The 14,572-nt window shown below is 41.0% G+C and overlaps 1 protein-coding gene across 4 annotated transcripts in view; it reads right to left on the bottom strand.

The window, feature by feature from the left end:
- kcnab2a (potassium voltage-gated channel subfamily A regulatory beta subunit 2a) overlaps nt 1-14,572 on the bottom strand; it is a 75,857-nt gene that overhangs the window by 57,420 nt on the left and 3,865 nt on the right. The window contains exons 1-2 of one of the 4 annotated variants that reach the window (XM_086199704.1): nt 423-533; nt 197-318 (exon numbers count right to left, since the gene is read on the bottom strand). The exons of 2 other annotated variants lie outside the window; for them this stretch is intronic. The gene's annotated coding sequence lies outside the window, so the exon portion shown is untranslated. Of the gene's footprint in view, nt 1-196; nt 319-422; nt 534-12,051; nt 12,429-14,572 lie in introns of those variants that run through there. One more of the 4 variants, XM_086199703.1, reaches the window with a different exon arrangement.

Below are 14,572 nucleotides of genomic sequence, written 5' to 3'. Positions count from 1 at the left end.
GACCCACAGAAGCATGAAGTTCCTATAGAGCTGTCATGACTCCAGACCTACATCAAGGGGAAAGACAAAAACTTGTTCAAGCCTTTTGCTTTGATGAGAGCCTTGGTGCATAATAGGCCATGCAGTGTCTACTACACATCTTCCTGATTATCATACAGGATGAAATGTATGGTCCCAGGTTGCCTGTATCACTGACAGCATTAAGATGAATCAGCACTGCCTGTGTCCTTGCTCAACATTTCTTTTATGCTCTTCTGCAGAGTTACAGTCGATCCCTGTCATTACAACGTGGTGCAACAATAGCAACGACAAAACACCCTGTAAAACAAACATAAATCAGTCAGGAGTGCAGACTTCCTTGAAATACAACAAGAATGAGCTGAATATCAGTAAGCTAATTCACAAGAGAGTGTGTAACTAACTTGGGCCTGTGAAGCTTTTGCTAGCACTGCAGGGAGAGAAAATGCTGCAGTCAACCAGGAGTACAGATCGGCACACTGCAGCAGAAATATGAAACCATCTTTCTTCTCCCTCTGCACACAAAAAACAGACATTGAAAATTATGCCTGCATATATAAGTGTGATTTTAGGAAGTATTTCTGTCCTGCAACAGTTCATACTGTCCCTGACACATAGTAATTGAATTGCAAATGTCCACCATAAGCCTTAGAAAGATAAATAGGTGCACTTTTTGCACTATTCATCATATAACCTTTGAGGCACCAGTATGTTAAGATAAAGTCTTCTTGTCTTGGCAGCAGGTTTTTTTTCATGTCTGATCTACACTCAAACATCCGTGCATAGTTTCCTTTTATTATTTTCAATATTTCTTCAAGTACCTCATATCAGTACCATCCGCACCAGTGCACATGTAATGATACATGGGCATAAGCAGGGTGTACCAAGGAGATTGGTATTTAGTTCTGCATAGGTGAGCAGAAGGAATTAAGTTCACTCAAAAATAGTGCTGGGCAGAGGGACACAGTAGCAGAGGAGGCAATCAATACAACTAAAATGAGAATGTCCTAAAGGAGGTTCATGAGGACAGCAGTAGATTGGTAAAAACTATATTAACGCCTGCGGTTTCATGGTGCACAACACATAAGATAACTGTCTGCACTACATCTGCATTAGCAGTCAGCTAAAGCATTCCTGTACAGTACATTGCAAGCACAGCAGCCCACTCGCCCTAAAATGACAGGTCTTGAGCCTTCGGATTTTTTAAAATGTTTTTTCTTCTTTTTTTTTTTTTAACATGTTATGAAAATAGCAAACTGAAACTTTAGACTAAAGAGAAAATCTATCACTGCAAATTAACAATACAGTCAGAGAGTGATTTGACAATGGGAACAACATGGTTCCAGGCTACATGGACATACAGGAAATACAGCAGGAGTTTGCTGCTTCACTACCAAGAGATTTGCAAAAGAGGATGCAGGTGAGCCCTCCATTGGGGTTTGCCACCTTAGTTTGCCTCTGATCTTTTATTCTTATGTTGTCTATGTCATGTTGTTGCATATTGAGATTATTGTCAAATCTGTCATGTGCTGCTCGTGGTCCCACCCTTTATACTTATTTTACTCTATTTTTCAGTCCAGAGAGGATTTCATAAAGGATTCAGTCCTCTCGTTCAGAGTGCTACTATGCTGGTCTGAAGGATGCCATTTCTAACCGACAGAGGGTCATGTTCCAGACTTCCTAATGAAATCGGTGAGAATGCAGCAACATGCTGGCGGCTCTTTGAAAAGACCTCAGAGAAGCAGCCTGTAGGCTTCACCTTCTGATGAATAGGAGAAAATAAGGAATGGAAAAGCAGAATGGGAGGGTTGAAGAGAAAGGTGAGATGAGTAAACATCATGGGGGAAAGGCTGCATTTGCACCACAGAGAGCAAGCTGGTTCAGGGAAGAGGACCTGGGTTACTGCAGGAGCAGTGAGATGCATCATTTGCTCCAGGAACTGTGGTCTCTCTTCATGTCAGAGCTGAACTGCTCTCTTCTCATGTCTTGGGTTGGTGCTTTGAACTAGACAGGCCCCAAGAATAAAGCACCAAGACAAACAAGAAAATCAATATTCCTCATTGCTGTTTTTAGGGATGTCAAGTAAGCGCCAAAATTCTAAAACAAAACACCTCCAACAATATGCTTTCATAGAATACAGACAAACATAAATTTGGTTTAATGCAAGATAATGTTCTGTAACTGTATTATCAAGCTATCTGTAAGGATCTTGCTGATTTGGCTGACTGAACATGCTCTTCATCCCATTATATTTTAGAGGGGTAAAGTTTATGACAATCAACAATAAATAAGGACATCACAATAAATGAAGATCATCACAGCTCCTACGTGAGTTCTTTCCCTTCCCAAAGTCACTAACCCCTGTGCTCCAGCATCCTGTACAGTACATCGTCTGGAAGTGTATCACAGCATTAAGCTGATGTGATTAACTAGCCCAATTACACAAACAGCATAACCACCCACTCACCCGCTCTCCTCACTCACACAGTCCATGCTACTTTGCCCACTCACCGTGGTAATTTAGACAAGGATGACCAACACACTCAGACACACACCGAACATACACTGCACAAGTGCGTGGACATTTCAAAGCAACAAATTTCTGTGTTGGCTTCACTCGCCAATCTCTTAAAATAATCCTGAAATATTTCCACTTTAACATTAAGAGCCATCCTCCTTTTCACTCTGAGCATCTCCTGAATGTGTTTGTGTCACTTGACTTCGATATGGGCTGTGCAAAAATGTGTATTGTTTTAAACGCTGGTGTAACACAAGTTTTCATCACAAGTGAAGTTTCAACTTACAAGGGAGAGATCAACATCAAGACAAAAAAAACCTTCAGCAACAAAACAGCTCTGGCTATCATGGATTTGATTTTTGTTTGATCCAAGCAGGAAGAAAAAAGGAAAGTTTCCTGGGCACTGCATAGTACGAGCTGTGCCAGGCTGAATGGAGAAGCCCGATCAAGGTGGCATATGGAGCAGTGTTCTGCAGAGGAGGACTGGAGCAAAAATAGCTCCTTAATGCATATTTTGAACAAGTTTTTTGTTGTTTTTTTTGTTTTTGCTCTAGTCTGAAAGAACACATACAAAAAGGAAAATAAGCTATGAATCTAAAAACTGTCCAGTAAATGTCTACCTCACCACTGTTTCACTGCTTGCTCAAGCAAGTGAGTTGCTTACTCTTATGCTCCAATATATGCATTTACTTGCTAAAGCCCATCGTTATTGTTGAACTGATCACCACAGCCTCTGCATCATAATGTAGCGTCATAGAACAGTTAAAATTAGAGAGGCTTTAGTGTGATTGTATAGCTCTACAATTGCTGTCTCCAAACTTCAAGAACAGAAGTTTTGTTGCAGGTACACTGTCGTTATTTTACTCTAATGCTTTTCTTTAAAGTTGACTTAAATGTTCCCCATATCACTTTTAATTAGCAGACAGAGGACAGGAGGAGAGCACCTGGAAATCAGGATAGTGTTTTATTACGCTATTTTGGTACAAACAATTACAGACCTCTTTAACTTGTCAGAATGGAAATCAGCCAGCATTTATTGCTTGGTAGGTGTTATTTCAAATCCTAAAGATGTTGTTTAGTGATTAGGACATTTCACATTACAAGCAAAATCTATTCTAAAAAAGGTAAAAATGAAATTGTGTCAACATTGATACATGCAAAAAAAAAAAAAAAAAAAGAACAGCTGGCTGACAGACAGGACTACTCATGTCCAGCTGGGCTTCACACTGTGCCTTTGAAATGGTGGTTAAACCCTGAACATTTCAGGGGCACAGGCAGTCTGGATGTCTGACATAGTGCGTATGATTCACATAGGCTTTAAATGCCAGCTGAGGAAGGCTGCAGCATTTAACATAGTCAACGGCATGAAAAGATGACGGTCAACAATCTTCTATATTGTCTTACAGCCATAAAGATCTATCTGATCACCATGATGCCTAAAGGATGATGACCCAATCTCAGGATCAGATGCAGACAAGATAAAATCCTCCAGTAGCCTAAGCATAAAGAGCACACACTTCCATCTCCATGAACACATACATGTGTGCAGATCTGACTCACTCATGGTTGACTTGGCAGGGTTTCTCTCTCTCTCTCTCTCTCTCTCTCCTTCTCTCTCTCTCAGCTGCTGTTTTTTTTAACAATACACTGCTCCTTATACTGGCTTCATCGTGTAAACATTAGTCTCAACATCAATTTTTTTCAGAGAGCACTAAAGCTAATTGCTTAATTGAGTTACTGTATATGGAATATTACAGCGGAGACCTTTTGTAAATACAAAGCTATCTGTATCTCAAACAGCTGGTTACCGGCTTGTATTTCTGGGTGTTATGGAAGTGGAAAATTGGCCTCAAACAGAACCTGAGCTACAACTAGGCAGCTGCAGTGCAGCAAGCATATAAAAAACTCTTCTGTCAAATGTAGGACAAACTTAATGGCCACATGCAAGTGCCCACACAATAACTGTGTGGCAGTGTATGAATCCAGCTAAGCACACTATGACATAGAGGCTACTTAAGTTTCTATAGGGAGATAGTAGGCAGATTGACAACCATTCTCCATCTCCCCTCTTTTTCTGTATGAACACAAACACACACCCACGTTACATCAGACTACCTACACAACCCTTTAGTGCTTGTGTGGTCAAGCATGAGAATGGCGCCAGGTTTCCCGAGGCATAAAGGGTTAACGTCATGCTATTTATTCATGTCCACATACATGCCGCTGGCCTGCCCATAGTCTGTGTCAAAGACAATCATTGTGTAAGTTCAAGTGTTTGTTTACGAATTTCTGCATCCCTGAGGCAACAACAGCTACACTCTGAAAAGAAGGCTTCTGTGTGTATCAAGTTAATGGGACTTATGTTGATCCTGTGTGTCAGTGCAATGTGCCCAGGTGTTACCGTGAATCAACGTGCCATCTGTAATATTACATTAACCTTGATAAACTGTGAGACTAAAGCAGGCAATGTGCAGGACTGTGAAGATGTGAAATACAGCTTGAAGCAATGCTGTAATCCTTAATGTGTAACCTTGCCAAGGGTTGATTGTTACGATTCACCGCTACAGTGCTCATTTTCCTAGCAGCCTCTCCCCAAAAAGGGAAGTAAGTTCCTACCAGGACACCTCAACTGTTTTGTTTTTTGACATTGTGCTTTATTTAATTGTGACAGCAAAGGTTACAGAAAGAAAATGCACAGCTGGTTTGAATGATTTTTAAGCTTCAGCTTACTGTATCATCTCCAGTGTTCTGTTTTGTTATTTTATTGTATGGGGACTTCCATTCTGTTGTTTTACTTTACAGAGAATAATGACAAACTACATAATAAGACAACAGACACAAAAATTGATAAAGCCTTGCTTTGACACAAGGTTTACCCCAGATGGGAGATGCACTACAGTTGTCTTTTTGTTTTTCCATAAGTTAATCCAATATAGTGCTCATAAACATTTCACTGTGATCAGTGAGACAATAACTAGAATTTTATGAAGTCGATATGTTTTAACTTCAGCTGCTAAAACATTTTTTTAACTGAACTCACTTCTTCATGGTTCACTACCACTCATGGATATTGTGCGAGACAGTCAGCCTGAAACTTGTGTTTGTGCTGTTGATTAATCTAAGTAAATGCCCCTGCTGCCTGTGTGAGGATCCTGTGGATTACTGTTATAATGCAGACATCACTGGGTGCAAGTCTTTTCAGGAGCTGGTGTGTTCATATTAGTGGGTTCCACTTAAAATAATGTGAGCCTGTGTTTTAGCCATTTTTGTAAAATGACATAACATGAGCTAGCAAGAGATGCTCCAGCTGCAGAGAAAGAATGTGTGCTGAATTTGTGTATGGAGGAAGTCAGCCTGTCCAATACAGCACTAGCTGTCTCACATTCTCTTGATTGAAAACTAGACATCACCGCCAGATTCAATCAAACACTCAGGCCCCGGCGTCGTAGACAGTGACATCAGTTAGAGTCAAAGGTCTCCACGTTTCTACTGTGAATGTCTGAGATAAAATGAAACAAGATGTTTCCATTGTCAAGCTTCAACCACAAAAGCTGAAAGACACGTGATACATCTGAGTCACATCTCATACAATACACTGCATTGGCCTACTGAGTGCTACACTCAAGGTGTGCCAAGTTATAAAAAGAAAACATACAAATTCTAAAAGTTAACATGAAATAAAAAGGAAAACCCCTGTGCTCAAAGCTTTGTGAAATTATTACACAGCAGATGAACGCTTTGACCAAAATCACTGTTAGAACGAGAGAAGCAATCAAAGTTTAGGGAGCATTTTGGTTTGGAAAAGCTTTTGTAATGCTATCAGATCTCTGCTAATGTGCTTGCTTCTAAAGGTGACCTCAGTGACAACTGGCTGCCTTTGAAGATTACCTGCTAGTGGCGAACAATGCAATGACATTTACAGACGGTAAACACAGGATGCGTATCTCTGTTTAGATCTCTTTTTATCTTTAAGTTTATTCAAGTAGTGAAATATGGATTAATTTCTCCAAGCTTTACTCTTTACATGTAATTTCAAAACTTTTTAAAGCTCTGTCACACAAGGTCTCAACAGAAGTTTTATAGTATTAACCTGTACTTGAAAAAGAGGGATCACTGCAGGCACAGATTATGAATCAGAGACCACAGTTAGAAAGTGTGCTCCAGTTTGTCTGTGTAGGTTCTCATTCATCCAGGTCATCGTAGATCGAAGCGAAGTAAAATCTGGTCAACTGGACGTAAGTTTATCTTGAAGACGTTTCACCTCTCATCCGAGAGGCTTCTTCAGTTCTAGTGAAGAGTGTGGAAACTCCAGCTTATAAAATAAGCCTCTCGGATGAGAGGTGAAACGTCTTCAAGATAAACTTACGTCCAGTTGACCAGATTTTACTTCGCTTCGATCTGTGCTCCAGTTTGTAAACCGAGAACTCATATGTATGGCTCTCTTTCTGCAGCTGACCGCAGGGGGCTCCACATTAAGGGCTTGTTGAGATTTTCCGACAATTAAGATGTTGTTGGGGTAGGCGACGGTGTAGCAATGCAATAGTCTGACAGATAGTGATTTATTATTTGCAACTGGATGAAACCATATTTAGACAAAATGGTGGAGCTGGAAAGCAGTGAGAGGTAGATCTGACTGAGACACAGACAGCCCCACTGTGGTAGCAACTCTTATCGCAAGGTAGCCACGTGCTAATGAATAAGCCTGGCTTACTTGATCATCTGTTTTATTCCAATTGTCAACTGTAATTATACATCTAACTGATGGAAAAACAGTAGAATCTCCACAGTGGTGCAGCCATAAGCAATGTCATCGCTGTTGTTTTATTGCTTTTCATTTTATAATAATTATTCGAACCTATTAAACTGATCAAACATTGATTAGCAAGGGAAAATGAGCTGCATATTCTTCCACACTGATGCAGCCTGTGACTCTGCCGCATTGCCCTATTGACGTCCTCAGGTTCCCTTTTAGCATTGGGCTTAAATCCAAAAATCTCAGCTTAACTTAAGCCTTGCACAGATAAACTGGAATCTATGTATATGTTTGCCCATCTGCAACAACATAAAATTTTCTACTCAACCAATTAATTTCACATAATCAAAAATAACGACAGAAGAGGAATTTCTCTTCTCTTATCTGGGGTTGGCTAGGACGCGTCCCTGTTACTGGTTTCCCTGGGAGCTATTTGCTAGGTCAGCCAGCCCTTCACTCTTACTGAGTTTCTTCTACACCCAAGAACACGATACCTGAGAACATGCTAAGAACAAAGCTGGTTAGTCGTTGGCTCGCTTGCTCAACTGCGACTGGTTGTAATATCTGCTGAGGTAAATTAAAAAAAAAAAAAAAAGGACTGGACTACTGTGACATCATCCAAGGCATCTGCTCTCTTAACACTTCCACTAATGCCACACAGTCTGGGACAGAACGTGCGTGCACACACATACACACGCCATTAATTTGTTAACATCACACTGAACTAAACCAAGATGAGGTAGCCTGGGGAGCATCATATTTGTCTGAAACAAATAAACATTTCTGGGTGCAAGTTTTTCATTAGAATACTCAACAACATGGAGTTTTGCTGATGTGGATCCCACATGGAGTAGAACTCTAACTGAGGGAACAGGCGTAACCCATGGAACACCAGTGCCAAATTCTTATTCTCCTCTTAAGTGTTCATGCCATAATTCACATTCACCTGATCTAAACACAGCGGCTCTGCTCTCTTCAGCTTTAACTGCTTTGCCTTAGTTAGCTACTTCAAATTGTGCATATACAGCAGGGTGATGGCAGGTATGAACATTTTCAAGATTGGTTCTACATGCCATATTTTGGACTTGGATGCATGTGTTTACTTCACTCACTCAAGAACATACGTGTTGTTGCTGCAGCCCTACATTCTGTGATGCGATGAGCATGACGTGAACCATCGTGCTGTCCCAGCTTATAAATTAGACGGACACAGAATCTGATGCACTGAGACGCATCAGCCTGTCTCTGCTCATGGTCAAATACACTGAAAATCGGTCAATTCCAATCACCAGCTGTTCAATCTGTACATCTCTGGTTAGATTTAAATCAACACCCTTCCAATTAAAAACTTTTAGAACCCCCCCCCCCCCCCCCATGAAGAAAAATATGGAAGAATCTTCTCTTTTCTGAATTAAATATGGATAGTGCAGGAACAGAGAACCCTCACCTGCTAAACAAATGAGTGATACATTTAGTTTCTGTGTGTGCAAGTGAGTGTGTGAGATTCTGATACCGCTTGGGAACTCAAAACCAGGCTAATGAAGCTAGACAGGCTGCTAAATCTTGACTGCAGAGTGATTACTGAGCTCAGTTTAGGAAACACCCCCACTGGAGCATTCAGCAGACCATGCTGTAAAAACTGAGAGTGGAGGCCTACATTCGTGATGGAGCTGAGTGAAGTGTCAAAGTGATGCCAGTAGCCAGTGTTAGGCCTTCAACCAGCAATTGCTGATCTTCAGTATTAAGCATCAGCAGATTCATTTCAGCTATGCTTGTCAGTCATCCAACTGACAGAAGTCCAACCTACATAGCTGTTTACTCTCAAAATGAAACAGCTTGCACTTCACTTATGTGTCATATACGTACAAGAAATTAATGATGCATCGCCAAACAGTCATAAAGCTCAAGTGGTGGATAAGTTTTCTTAAGAAAGATGGAAGACGTTGCAGCAAAATATTTATGGAAAATGCGCCGAGTAGTGATGAAAGACAGAGCCATAAATCTCCCGCCTTACACTCCGAGATGACATTGAGTGACGTCAGCAGAATGAGCAACACCAGCTGCACAAACAGTAGCGTCAAAATTAAACTCCGATCACTATTAAAACCAAGGCATTTTTCATACAGCGCCTCATATCTTGATACAATATTGCAATAATTAACGGCATTAAAGTGGGGTTTAGCAATTTATCAAATCTTGTTATTTTCAATTACAATTTAAACCTCTCTAGGCTATGAAAACATAATTAAGATATTATTAATGCAGCGTGTTCAGTTTCCCAATAATACTCTTGTTTTGTCTGGTGTTACAAATCTGTCGCCTCCCTTTCCTTTACAGCAGTACGCCCTGCCTGTCCCTAGAAGTCCAAACTCACTCCCAGCTAAACTGCAGCATATTTAGCTGTTCATGTAGTTTAGCTTGAGGTGAGATGAGTTCAGGTTGGTGCAGTAAGCTGTTGAATGCTCAAGAGGTTTTTGTCAGAAAGAAAGGTAAAGCCCATTTAAGCTATTCATGTAAGCTACCAAAATGCTAAAAGAACAGACTAACTTTTTCGGAAATGCTTACTTGTCATCCTCCTCAGAGCCAGAAAAGAAAATAGATACCCTTCTGTGTGTGTGCATGCAGGAAGGAGCTAAGGACCCACAGAATCTGACTGAGAGCTAGTTAGCTTAGCACAATGAATGGTAGTATATAGGAGGTGTTACCTAGCACAGAGCAAAGTCACCACATAAACTTTTAATAAACTTTTTTAATTAACTTTTCTCCCCGATGTGCTATCTGATAGGTTGTATATATGGTTGCAATAAAATAATTCAAAAATCATGAGATACAGTAATCTTAGAAACAGATAATCTCAGATAATTACTCTCCTGAAATGACTACACAATTTGACACAACACATCAGAACTTTGGCCAACAAAACATTTGCTGACAACTAGAAGAGAGCGAATGCTGCTATTAATCACTGCCAACCCATTGCCATTCATTTCACTAAGCTAATTAGCAGTCTACCAGACTCTGTGGGTCTCAGCTCCTTAGAGTACATGCAGAGTAGGGAGGAGAAGCCTGGGAAGGATGACAAGTAAGTGCATTTCCTAGAAAAGTTCTATTACTTTAGGAGTTACCATGTGGCATTGTGACAGGGAAAGATAGTGCGCAAGTAGACTGCGCCAATGTATTCCAAAATGAAAATCCTGCTCTTCGTGTGCACGGTTTTAGAAGTGGTCTGCAGGTGTGACATAAATACAACATCAGAAAACTAGTGTCTCCTTTGTTTCTAGCAGAACAATTATTAGTTCTGACACTTAACAAAAGCACTTTTGAGAATTCCACATTCATCCACCTTTCCTGTTATCACAGAGAGTCACATAGTATTTATTTGAAGACACGAAGAGGTGAACCTGACGAAGAAGGTTGGTGAAGTATATTGATGTTGCACAAAGAATAAGAATAAAGAAAGACATGTTATTGAAGTAGCTATGTCCATTGGTAAGTTTCTTTTTTGTTGCTGAAGACATTTTGTTTGATATATTTTTGGTGAGCCTCCCTGAAATAATAGAAAATAAGATAATGAGGAACCTTATCACTATTCTGGCAATCACTCTAAACACCTGTCTTATAATGAGCATATTTGTCGAAAATAAGCTACACAAGGACACACTCAATGGGGATGTTGGAGAAAAGGACATTTTTTTTCAACACGCCCAGTGAACAGACACACACAAATCTGCCTTCTCCTTCTTCTTACAGAGCATTCAACAGCTTACTGCACCAAACTGAACCCCTGCAGCCTTCCTCTCCTGTGCCTCTCCTTGGACCAGAGCCCATGGGCAGGAAAAACATGCATACTGTACACTAGAGTGCTCATACGTGCTCTCTCTCTCTCTCTCTCTGTCTCTCTCTCACACACACACACACACACACACACACACACACACACACACACACACACACACACACACACACACACACACACACACACACAGAGGCACGCAGAGATACTGGCCCATAACCATCTGCCTCAGCATGATCATTCACACATAAGCAACACATATGATAAATGACACGGTAACCCATTCAGCCCAGAACACATGACAGTCACAGCCTCTCAGCAACACACATCGCAGCGCTTAGGAGAACAGTTCGAGTCTCACTTGAGGGTGTTGCTGGCTGTGACAAGCAACAAATAGAACTGCAGCGGCAGTAGAAGCAGCAGAGGGGCAGCTAAGGTGAAAAGCGAGAGGATCTCTTGTGTGAATGCATGTATTTTTATTCAAGCCTGTGTCTTGGTCCTTCTTTTCTTTATCAATCCTCCAGCTCAGTCTCTGGCATGAATTCAGAGGGATAGGGCATGCATAAAACATGAAAGACAGAGAGTAATGGAGTAGAAACAGACGAGAGAGAGCAAAGTACATAATAAGGTATGCAAAGACAGTTTTCAATGCAGCAGCAGCCCTATCAACCACATTGACATCCACAGAGATAGTCGAGGACGTCTATCGAGGTACATATGCAACCTTGCTAGCATAGTGTGAATGTTAAATGATGCCACATTTGGATAGCATGGGACCCCCCCCCCAAAAAAACCAGACCAGTGTTCTCATTCCAGCTCTTATTGACAGACTGAAGTGAGAAGATCAGCAACAAGAGAGAGGGGTGAGAGAGGGAAGAAGAAAGAGGACGAGGAGGACAGAGAGAGAGAGAGAGAGGTGGGAGAAAGATACCAGCGACATGTAGCCTCAGACGTTTTTAAAACACCCACCTCAGTCTGTAGCAGATTCCTGATGCAGTGAACAGAATCAGGGAGAAGATGTAAAAAGCAGAAGCTATGATGGAGGAGCACCAGCCAAAAATTCCAAGCACTGAGCGGATAAACGGAGAGAAAGACAGATAGAGAGATTGAGAGAGAGAGAGACAGACAGAGAGAGAGAGGAGAAGGAATGATACAATGAATGATACAACTGGAGTGAATAGAAGATGCTGGCGAGCGAGTGAGTGAGATAATGTGCCTGAGTGAGACAAGCATGTGTGTCTTGACATGAGAAAGTCAGAAACACAGAGAGGAAAAAGTGACGCAAGACAGAACAGGGACAGGAAACAAGGGGTATGAAAGAAAGAGACAGAGAGAAGAGACAGAAGAAATGTGCGAGCTTGCCTAGAGAATCACTGAGGGGATGACATGCATTAAAGGAAATGCCCCTCCCTCTTCTCACACACATACACGCTCACAAACACACCTCCCTTTACACTGTTAGCATTCGAGTAAGCATGCATTCAATGAAAGAGAAAGAAGCAAGAGTGAGACTGTTCTTATCTCACTATGTGATATGTGGTTTCTATTAAACGGGCTCAACGTCTCTTGCCTCCACAGCAAGTGATGAGCTTACCAAGGGTGACACATAATTTGACATTAAAACACCCATGCATTTCCGGCAAAGCGAGCAAAACTTTACACTCTGAGCAACCCATTAACATCTCATGTGGTTCAGGACCCTCTTCACTGGCTGTCACTTTCAAACTGAAGGGTGCAAGTGGGGATATTATCTTATCCCACATGTACATTAAACCTAATGCTCCTCTTGACACATTAGCTGCTTCATTCAATCAGACCGGGCCCGGTGATACATATTGGTTGGCCGATACATCAGTTGTTACTGGCCTATGACCGTACTGTCACCAATGCACACCATTATTAGTAACATCAGCTAGTTGTTTAAGAAAGGTGCCCTAGTACACAGTTGTATCAGTACAAAATTGGTGCACGGCGAACATGGAAAGGTCTATTTTCAGTCCAGCCCAAAAATTCACAACAATGGTTGCACGTATTCTTAATCTGTGATTTTTTTTCCTGCTCTAAAATTGGTATTAAGCTCCAAAAGTTCATACAGTACTGTAAGGGTGAATGTGCTCTCATCTGCCTAGAGATTCAAACATATTGGCATGAGAGCAAGAAACAAAAAGGACGAGTGGGAAGAGAAGAAGTTCAACAAATAAAAACTGTACTGGTGCAGTAGTAATTACTAGCATCCCTCATACTGGTAGGTGGATGAGGAATGCTGAGGAAAAATTAAATTTGGTCCACATTGTTTTTGGACTGTTAAAGTAACTGAACAGGTGGCTGAGCAGGTAGTTGGGCTTGGAGAGACGGTCTTATGACTGGAACACAGCCCAAGTTCCACCATGCGTTTTTGGCAAGTCTTGGCCATACAGCAATGTGACTACATTCATTTCAATGTGCGGCACAGTTTACATTTTTGGTGTGATTAGGCGCATGGTATCAACTTGTATCACAAAAGGTGTGTGACTTTATTCAGACAAAGATGAGCCTGGTTGTTCACCATCACCTACACAAATACAGAAGGAAAACAAATCACCAATAAATAAAACTTGGAGTGTAGATGGTTTGAGCAATTCAGTGGTGTTGTTACAATACCATAAATTATGACTTAGATGAATATCTGCTTAGAATGTCTCAAGAGTGATATTGAAATGCTAACAGGTTGGCCTGTTGAGTGACACTCTACAGCTTTGACAGGATGCTGTATAACGGAGAAGTGACAGATCACACCAGGAGATAATGTTTGCTCTGCTCACGACCAGCTCAGTAATTTCAGAAACAATCAGTGCTGCCTCAGAGAAACATGCAGTCACAGTCTTATACCTTGGCTTGTTTAAGGTCATTAGGTGGATCAAAAAAAATTCAACATACGTTTGAATTGTTCCATCCAATCCGCAAGGTTGTACCCAGGCTGACTGAGTTCATTTTAAAGCACCAGTGTAAGCAATATAACAAATTAATTGTAGCCTGATTATTTTTAGACACTAATAATTGAAATTCACAGCACTCCAATAATGAACTTCACAGTGAAAGCACCAAAGAGCCTCAGAAATTGATGCATGTTTAACCTCTAGAGATAAATAAAGATTGTCAATTACACAGAGGGACCGCAGCCGTAAAAGTGTGTTGTTGACTGAGCTGCAGTAAGAAAATGCAGGTGAAGAAGACCCAGTAAATCATCCATTAAAAAATGGAAATGGACTGTACCAAAATAGTGTACAAATATTATTATTCAGGTGGAGCTTCCGCTTTCATCACACTTACTTTTATTCTAAGCTGCACTGTTTTCAGGATGCTTGGCGATGTCAGTGGGGTGTCCTGTGACCCCTGGGTGAGGTTTTAAGTAAGGTTGCCCCGAATGATCAGCCACTGATCATTTTCAAACAATTTCTGCATATATATCACCAAATTAGACATAAAAATACACTGTAGTCCCTAGAGCTGA

The sequence above is a fragment of the Aulostomus chinensis genome, chromosome 3 (genome assembly GCF_037954235.1).
Source record: "Aulostomus chinensis isolate RoL2024-O1b breed Wild chromosome 3, RoL_Achi_v1.0, whole genome shotgun sequence".
NCBI lineage: Eukaryota > Metazoa > Chordata > Actinopteri > Syngnathiformes > Aulostomidae > Aulostomus > Aulostomus chinensis.
Note: the sequence above shows the minus strand (reverse complement) of the source record. Positions and strands in the feature narration are given on the sequence as shown.